Source organism: Lissotriton vulgaris, chromosome 3_1 (genome assembly GCF_964263255.1).
Source record: "Lissotriton vulgaris chromosome 3_1, aLisVul1.2, whole genome shotgun sequence".
Classification (NCBI taxonomy): domain Eukaryota; kingdom Metazoa; phylum Chordata; class Amphibia; order Caudata; family Salamandridae; genus Lissotriton; species Lissotriton vulgaris.
Window position 1 is genome coordinate 2,035,970,955 of NC_141689.1, and position 8,307 is coordinate 2,035,979,261.

Genomic DNA, 8,307 nt, shown 5'->3' on the forward strand with positions numbered 1-8,307 from the left:
GGTTAGCTCGGCCACCAGCCCACCCTTCCCACAGGGCCATCTGGTCGTGCATCCAGGTGACCAGATGGCCCGGGACAACCCAGTGCCCAGATGGCCTGGGAGGGCGCCATACCCGCTTGCCTTTTGCAGTTCGGCGAGTGTGGCGGGCACACTGAGGCAGCCGCTCTGGTGCTCCTTCCCCCGGGTCGCTGCTGCTCGCCTTCCTGGCCGGGAGCAGCAGGAAGGGGAGGCTTGGCTGGTGGCCCAGGCCATCTGGTCACCCTGCTGAACCGTGACGGATGGTGGCCCCTGTCCCCACACCCTGGGGGGGCAGGGACGGGAGGGGGAGGCCCCAGTGCCAAAGGGCACAGGGTGGAGGCAACCTCCCGTGGACCTGCGTTACCCCCTCCGTATCCGTCCCGCCGGCCTGACAGCAGAGGGACCCACCCCTGGGTGTGGTGGAGGGAGGTGTCCACAGGCACACACTCACAGAGAGACAAAAGCTTGCCACAGAGGATGACTTTCAATGGATCGCAGCGAGGTAGCTGCTCTACTACTTACGAAACCCTGACCCAGAATCAGGTGATCTACGAATGATTTAGCACCGGGTGCCCCATGAACATGTGGTGCACTAAGGGCAATGAAGGCGGCCCCCTTCGGTCCGCACTCCGGTCCCCAAGCGAGTGGCTCCACGCACCAGTCCTCCGAGAGGGGCTGGCTATTCCAGGCTAACCGAGGCTCCACGGCACTGCAGTATCGTTACGGTTTAGGGGGAATCTGACTTAGAGGAATGGAATGGAATGGAATGGAATGGAATATGTTTTTATAAAGCGCGATAGTTACCCGCAGGCGTCCCAGTGCTAAGAACTGAATACGGAAGGGGTGAGGCAGGTCAGAGATTATTTCCTGAAGAGAAAGGTTTTTAGTTTTTTACGGAATAACAGGATGTTTGGTTCTGAGCGGATGGAAAGTGGAAGGGAGTTCCAGAGCCTTGCTGCGTTGGTAGAGAACATTCTCCCTCCGCTTCTTTCTCTTTTGTATCTGGGGATGATGACCTGGAAGGCGAGAGAAGATCTCAGCTGCCTGTTGGGGTTGTAGGGAGTGATCAGGCTGTGATTAAGGACTGCTCCTTTCCTCCAGTAGGCACGGTGGGCGATGCACATGCTTTTAAAATTGACCCTGTCTTTTACCGGTAGCCAGTGAAGTGCTCTTAGTTCAGTCCTCACTGATTGCCGGCGGGGAATGCGCAGGAGGGTGCGGGCCGCGCAGTTCTGAACCACCTGCAATTTTTTCAGGGTGGATTCAGAGGAGCCTAGGTATAGGGCATTGCCGAAATCGAGCCGGGAGAGGATGGGACCCTAGACCATTATCTGTCTGGCCTTGAAAGGAAGGAGTGGTAAAATCTTCCGAATGAGTCTGATAATACCCATGCAGGATGCTGCTAGTTTTGTTGCCTGGTGGCTGAAAGTGAGGGCAGAGTCCAGCCAAATGCCCAGGCTCTTGATGGAATCCCTGGGCGGGGGGGCTGGGCCAAGTGAAGGGGGCCACAGAGAGTCGATGGATTTTTGGAGGGAATTGCCCAGCACCATTAGCTCAGTTTTCTCTCCGTTGAGCTTTAGGTAGGACTGGCTCATCCAGGTGCAGACTGCTTCCATACAGTTTCTGAGTTCACTGGGGTGGGAGGAGGGATGGGTAAGAGTGACCACCAGTTGCGTGTCATCGGCGTAGGACACGACTTGAATGCCGAAAGGGCGAATTATTTCTGCAAGGGGAAGCATGTAAATATTAAACAGTGTGGGGCAGTAGAGGCATTCCGTCACAATCCCACAGATGGTAGCTACAGCCAAGCACATACACCAAATGTCTGAACCTGCAGTTCCTCTCATACTGAGAAGGATTACTATTGCAACAACACATCATCAGTAGGGTAAAACTAACCTGTCTCACAACAGTCTAAACCCATCTCACGTTCCCTATTAGTGGGTGAACAATCCAACGCTTGGTGAATTGTGCTTCACAATGATAGGAATAGCCAACATCAAAGGATCACGAAGCGACATCGCTATGAACACTTGGCTGTCACAAGCCAGTTATCCCTGTGGTAACTTTTCTCACACCTCCTGCTTGAAACCCAAAAAGTCAGAAGGATCATGAGGCCCTGCTTTCACGGTCAGAATTCATACTGAAAATCAAGATCAAGCGAGCTTTTGCCCTTCTGCTCTGCGGGAGGTTTCTGTCTTCCCTGAGCTCGCCTTCGGACACCTGGTTATCGTTTGACAGGTGTACAGCCCCAGTCAAATCCCCACCTGCCACTGTCCCCGGAACGGGTCGCGCCCGGCAGGCGCTGGGCGCTTGGAGCCAGAAGCGAGAGCCCCATGGTGCTCAACCCCCCTGACTGGATAACTGAAAAAATGTGGTAAAAAGTGGTATTTCATCGGCAACCCAAGGGTCTCCCACTTACCCTACAACTCTCATGTCTCTTCACACAGCCAGACTAGAGTCAAGCTCAACGCGAAACTTCTTTCCCCATTGATTTTGCCAAGCCACTCCGGGTTCGGGATCTGAACCCGACACCCTTTCGATCGGCCGACGGCAACGGAGGTCATAGCCCGTCCCTTCCGAAAAGGCGCACGCCCATCTCTTAGTGCCGACTGAACCATGTTCTCTTTTGAATATTTGCTACTACCACCAAGATCTGCACCTGCGGCGGCTCCACCCGGGCCCTCACCCCGGTTCTGTGCTCACCACAGTGGCCCTCCTACTCATCGTGGCTTAGCCCCCGTGACTCTCAGCACCGGCAAAGGCCGGGTATGGGCCCGAAGCTCTAGCGCCGTCCTTTTTCAGGGCTAGTTGATTTGGCAGGTGAGTTGTTACACATTCTTTAGTGGATTCCGACTTCCATGGCCATCGTCCTGCTGTCTATATGAACCAAAACCTTTTCTGGGGTCTGATGAGCATCAGGCGCCTTAACCCTGGCATTCGGTTTATCCAGCAGCGCCAGTTCTGCTTACCAAAAGTGGTCCCCTAGGCACTCGCATTCCATGCCCGGCTCAACGCCAGCAAGCCGGGCTACTTACCCATTTAAAGTTTGAAAATAGGTTGAGATTGTTTTGGCCCCAAGACCTCTAATCATTCGCTTTACCAGATAAAACTGGGGGCTCTGAGCACCAGCTATCCTGAGGAAAACTTCGGAGGGTACCAGCTACTAGATGATTCGATTAGTCTTTCGTCCCAGGTCGGACGACTGATTTGCACGTCAGGACCGCTACTGACCTCCACCAGAGTTTCCTCTGGCTTTGCCCTGCCCAGGCATAGCTCACCATCTTTCAGGTCCTATCACGCACGCTCATGCTCCACCTCCCCGACAGAGCGGGCAAGACGGGCCGGTGGTGCGCCCGCCGCTGGAATTGCAGCGGGATCCCACCTCAGCTAGCGTGCGCCGACACTCACCTTCATTGCGCCACAAGGTTTCGCTCGGCCCTCCGACTCACGCATGTGTTAGACTTCTTGGTTCGTGTTTCAAGACGGGTCGGGTGGGTAACCGACATCGCCGCAGACCCCTGGTGCCCGACATGGGCCTCCCTGCACAGCAGCACGACGTGGTCGGGCACACTGAGAACAGTCCGCCCCAGTCAACAGTCGCGCTTGGAGCAGGGGGCCCGTCTCCCCTTCAACCGCCCCAGCGTGCCCCGAGGGGCAGCCGGGGAAGGGTGCCAAGGGGAGGGCATGGAGGCAGTTGAATATTCTTCGGCCCGTGGACAAGGCAAAGCTGCTGCCAGGGGGGCTGTAACACCCTCCGCTGGAGCAGAGGGTCACCTGTCACCCCAAAGCCTTTCCAAATGACCCAGAGCCTGTCGTGGTCTACCGCCATGGAGGAAATGCACCCTGCGGGGGCTGGATAGGGCACCAGTCCCGCAGAGGGAATACGGAACTCCCGGGACACCGATCTTCCCGCCGTGTTTAATTCTCTGGGCGGACTGCACGGACCTCACCCGTTTACCTCTTGACAGTTTCACGCCCTCTTGAAATCTCTCTTCAAAGTTCTTTTCAACATTCCATTATGGTGCTATCGATCTTGTGCCTGTATTTAGCTTTAGATGGAGTTTACCACCTACTTTGGGCTGCATTCCCAAGGAACCCGACTCCAAGAAGACCCGATTCTGGCACGCCAGGGGCCGCTGCCGGCATCAACCATCCGCGCGGTGAGCCTCGAAGGACTTGGGCCCCCTGTGCGACGCCATGGAGTCGGTCTTCTGGATGCCACATTTCCTATGCCCGGGATTCAGCCCTGGGCTCTTCCCTCTTTACTCACCGTTACTAGGGGAATTCTAGTTAGTTTCTTTTCATCCGCTTAGTAATATGCTTAAATTCAGCAGGTAACCACATCTGATCTGAGGTCATAGTCGGAAGAATGACGCCGGAGCATCAAAGGGGGTTACCGGGGAAGGCCAGGCCCCCCTGCTGGAGCAGGGGGGGTTTTGCGTCCCAGCAGCGCGTTCCCTCTTTCCCCATATCACATTTGGAAGGGTTTCCCTCTCCTCCGGGAGCCGGCCGCAGAGGTGGCCGCCTGAGGTGCATCCAGCCATGGGACACCACAGACATGCGCAGCACTTAGCCAGGCACCCGGGGATGGGTCCCGGGGCGGACTGGCCGCCAGGCCCCTTTCTCAGGGGCCAGGCGCGCCGGCGGCATACCTCTGCAGCAGGACCCAGCGAGAGACAATGCCACGGGTAATCAGGGGGTCTGACCTTGTGTTGGGACGAAGGAGAAGCGGAGCTAACCCTGCAACAGACCCAGCCGCGTCCCGGGGAAACCCCGGGGTAATTGACGATCAAGCGACCCTTCGAGGTGCGTTCGAAGTGTAGATGATCAATGTGTCCTGCAATTCACACTAATTCTCGCAGCTATCTGCGTTCTTAATCGACGTGCGAGCCGAGTGATCCACTGCCAAGAGTCACAGGCAACTTTTTGAAAATGTTTGCCCACCTGCGAGCGCAGGAGAGGCGGGAGGAAGCCACCGCTTGCCGTCCGCTGCCCGCGTGGCAAGACGGCCTGGGCTCCACGTTCAAGGCTTCCCCTCTGGGAGTCAGACTGCACCGTTGGGAGAAAAAAATATTGCCAGGCGCTCAGCCTGGGAGCCCCCCCACCCACGTTGAGGAAGGGGGCTCCGAGTGTGACTGGAGCAGGCAGCCCTGCAGCCACTAGTCCCTCCCGGGAGGGACTGCACAAGCCTTTAAACCCCTCAGTACAGCCGCACGGAACCAGGTCAAACCGGCTACCTGGCAACGAGGGAGGGTTGCTCCACCTGCATGTCAGACGTCCATCGCCGTGCAGCCCCAAGCCATGCCGGCGGGCTGGCAATTAGGCCACCACCATCCGCACCCGGGTCGAGGGCACTGGAAGGGAAAGAGCCAGGTGGCTCCCCATCCCACATGCCTCCTACCAAGAGGAGCCAAGGTCCCCCGACAGGCCCTTGGCCCCTTCTCTTTCAGGCCACCCTGCCGCATGAGAGGAGGTGGCAGAGGACTTCAGGCTGGGTTCGTCAGTCACTCGGGCCGCTCTGCCGTTAATGATCCTTCTGCAGGTGCACCTGCAGAAACCTTGTTACGACTTTTACTTACTGTAGATAGTCAAGTTTGATCGTCTTCTTGGCGCTCCGCTAGGACGGTTGTCGACCCCGACGGGGCCGACCCGAGGACCTCACTAAACCATCCAATCGGTAGTAGTGTGTACAAAGAGCCGCGACTGAAACAACGCGAGCTCATGACCTGCACTTACTGGGAATTCTTTGTTCATGGGAAATAATTGCAATCCCCAATCCATATCATGAACGGGGTTCAGTGGGTTACCCACACCTGTCGGTGTAGGGTAGACACTCACTGATCCATTCAGTGTAGTGTGCGTGCAGCCCCGGACATCTAAGGGCATCACAGACCTGTTATTGTTCAATCTCATGTGGCTCACTTCTCCCTCCAAGAAGTTGGACACCGACCGTTGGGGGTCGGGTAACTAGTTAGCATGGAGGAGTCTCGTTCATTATCGGAATTAACCAGACAAATTTCTCCACCAACTATGAACGGCCATGCACCACCACCCACAGAATCGAGAAAGAGCTATCAATCTGTCAATCCTTTCCGTGTCCGGGCTGGGTGAGGTTTCCCGTGTTGAGTCAAATTAAGCTGCAGGCTCCACTCCTGGTGGTGCCCTACTGTCAATTACTTTAAGTTTAAGCTTTGCAACCATACTCCCCCCAGAACCCAAAGACTTTGGTTTCCCAGAAGCTGCTTGGCAGGTCATGGGAATAACGCCGCCGGATCACTAGTCAGCCTCATTTATGGTCCGAACTACGACGGTATCTGATCGTCTTCGAACCTTCGACTTTCGTTCTTGCTTAATGAAAACATTCTTGGCAAATACTTTCACTTTGTTTCGTCTTGCGCCGGTCTAAGAATTTCACCTCTAACGGCACAATACGAACGCCCCCGGCCATCCCTCTTAATCATGGCCCCAGTTCCATTATTCCTAGCTGAAGTATTCAGGCGACTGGCCTGCTTTGAAAACTCCAATTTTTTTAAAGTAGACACTTCGGACCCCAGGACACTCAGTCAAGAGCATCAAGGGGGCGCCGAGAGGCAGGGGCTGGGACAGGCGGTAGCACGCCTCATGGTGGACCGCCAGGTCGATCCCAAGAGCCAACTACGAGCTTTTTAACTGCAGCAACTTTAATAATAATAATAAATAATAATCCACATTTGTAAAGCGCGAACAATCACGCGTAAAGGTCTCTAGGCGCTGGGTCCGTCGGGAAAATTAAGCAAGCTATTGCCCAGAGTCACATGGTACTGGGCTAACCTGCCACTGGAGCCGGGGATCCAACCGTGATCCCCAGATTCCAGCGTCAGTCCCCCTGGCCACGGCGCCACACCTCTCCCCTATACGCTATTTGCGCTGGAATTACCGCGGCTGCTGGCACCAGACTTGCCCTTCAATGGATCCTTGTTAAAGGATTTAAAGTGTACTCATTCCAATTACAGGGCCTCGAAAGAGTACTGTATTGTTATTTTTCATCTCTACCTCCCCGAGTCAGGAGCGGGTAATTTGCCCGCCTGCTACCTTCCTTGGATGTGGTAGCTGTTTCTCAGGCTCCCTCTCCGGAATCGAACCCTGATTCCCCGTTACCCGTGTTCACCATGGTAGGCACAGAAAGTACCATTGAAAGTTGATAGGGCAGACATTTGAATGTATCGTCGCCGTCACGGGGAAGTGCGATCGGCATGAGGTTATCTAGAGTCACCAAAGCGACCGGGCGAGCCCAGATTGGTCTTGGTCTGATAAACACACGCATCCCGGGAGGTCAGCGCTCATCGGCATGTATTAGCTCTAGAATTACCACAGTCATACAAGTAACAGATGGAGCAATCAAAGGAACCATAACTGATTTAATGAGCCATTCGCAGTTTCACTGTACCAGCTGTGTGTACTTACACATGCATGGCTTAATCTTTGAGACCGGGCACTTTGCCAAGCTGTTGGCCCTGAGCCCCCCGTGGACGGAGAGAGTTATTGTCTGAGCATAGCCCATCTGGTCACGGCAGAGAACCGCCAGCCCGGGAGGGGTGTCCGGGTATACCCTGCCCCAAGTAATCCAGAGGCTACCCCTCTTTCTTGGAACCCGCACGCAGAGAGTGATGGAGGGGACCCAGGGACCATTCTCCTGGAGCCCTCGATGGGATCGGGGTGGCAAATGGCACTTTATCAGTACTTCCAGGGAAGACCGGTCATCTGGTCGCCCCATTAGAAAGCATTGCATGCGACCAGATGGCCGAGGGGAAAGGTGCAACCAGATGGCCGGGATTGAAAGAAATCCCAGCTGCCCACCCGAGCCTTCATGGAAGGGCTCCTGCCCCGCCTGCCCTTGTAGGGCTCCAGGGCTGCAGGGCTCGGGAGCTGTAGGGCTCGGGGGCTGCAGGGCTCGGGGCTGCAGGGCTCCGGGGCTGCAGGGCTCTGGGGCTGCAGGGATCAGGGGGACTCCAAAACCCCACGCTGGGCCTCAGGCATGGGGAGGCCGACAAGCACTCCTGGGGCCCAGCCGCCCTTGGGAGGACTGCCTGGGACTCTTGCAGGTCTAAAAAGCGCTGACCAGGGACACTTTTCCCAGGCAGATTGACTCTTGGTAGGCCGTAGGGTGGGGGCTCCCAAACCCAGGCCCCGGGGACGGTCCCTGCTTTCCAACCCAACCAGGCTGGGGAGATCAGGGAGTCTGCTCAGGCTCGAGAGACCCCTGTTACGGGCACACAGACCCTCAGGACGTGCCCTCCCTTTCCACAC

The 8,307-nt window shown here is 56.1% G+C and overlaps 3 pseudogenes; all 3 read right to left on the reverse strand.

Moving 5' to 3' along the window:
* Positions 1-1,559: 1,559 nt before the first annotated feature.
* On the reverse strand, positions 1,560-4,379 carry LOC147728772 (28S ribosomal RNA; annotated as a pseudogene).
* A 377-nt stretch (positions 4,380-4,756) lies between these two features.
* Positions 4,757-4,935, reverse strand: LOC147728773 (5.8S ribosomal RNA; annotated as a pseudogene).
* A 611-nt stretch (positions 4,936-5,546) lies between these two features.
* On the reverse strand, positions 5,547-7,510 carry LOC147728774 (18S ribosomal RNA; annotated as a pseudogene).
* Positions 7,511-8,307: the final 797 nt, after the last annotated feature.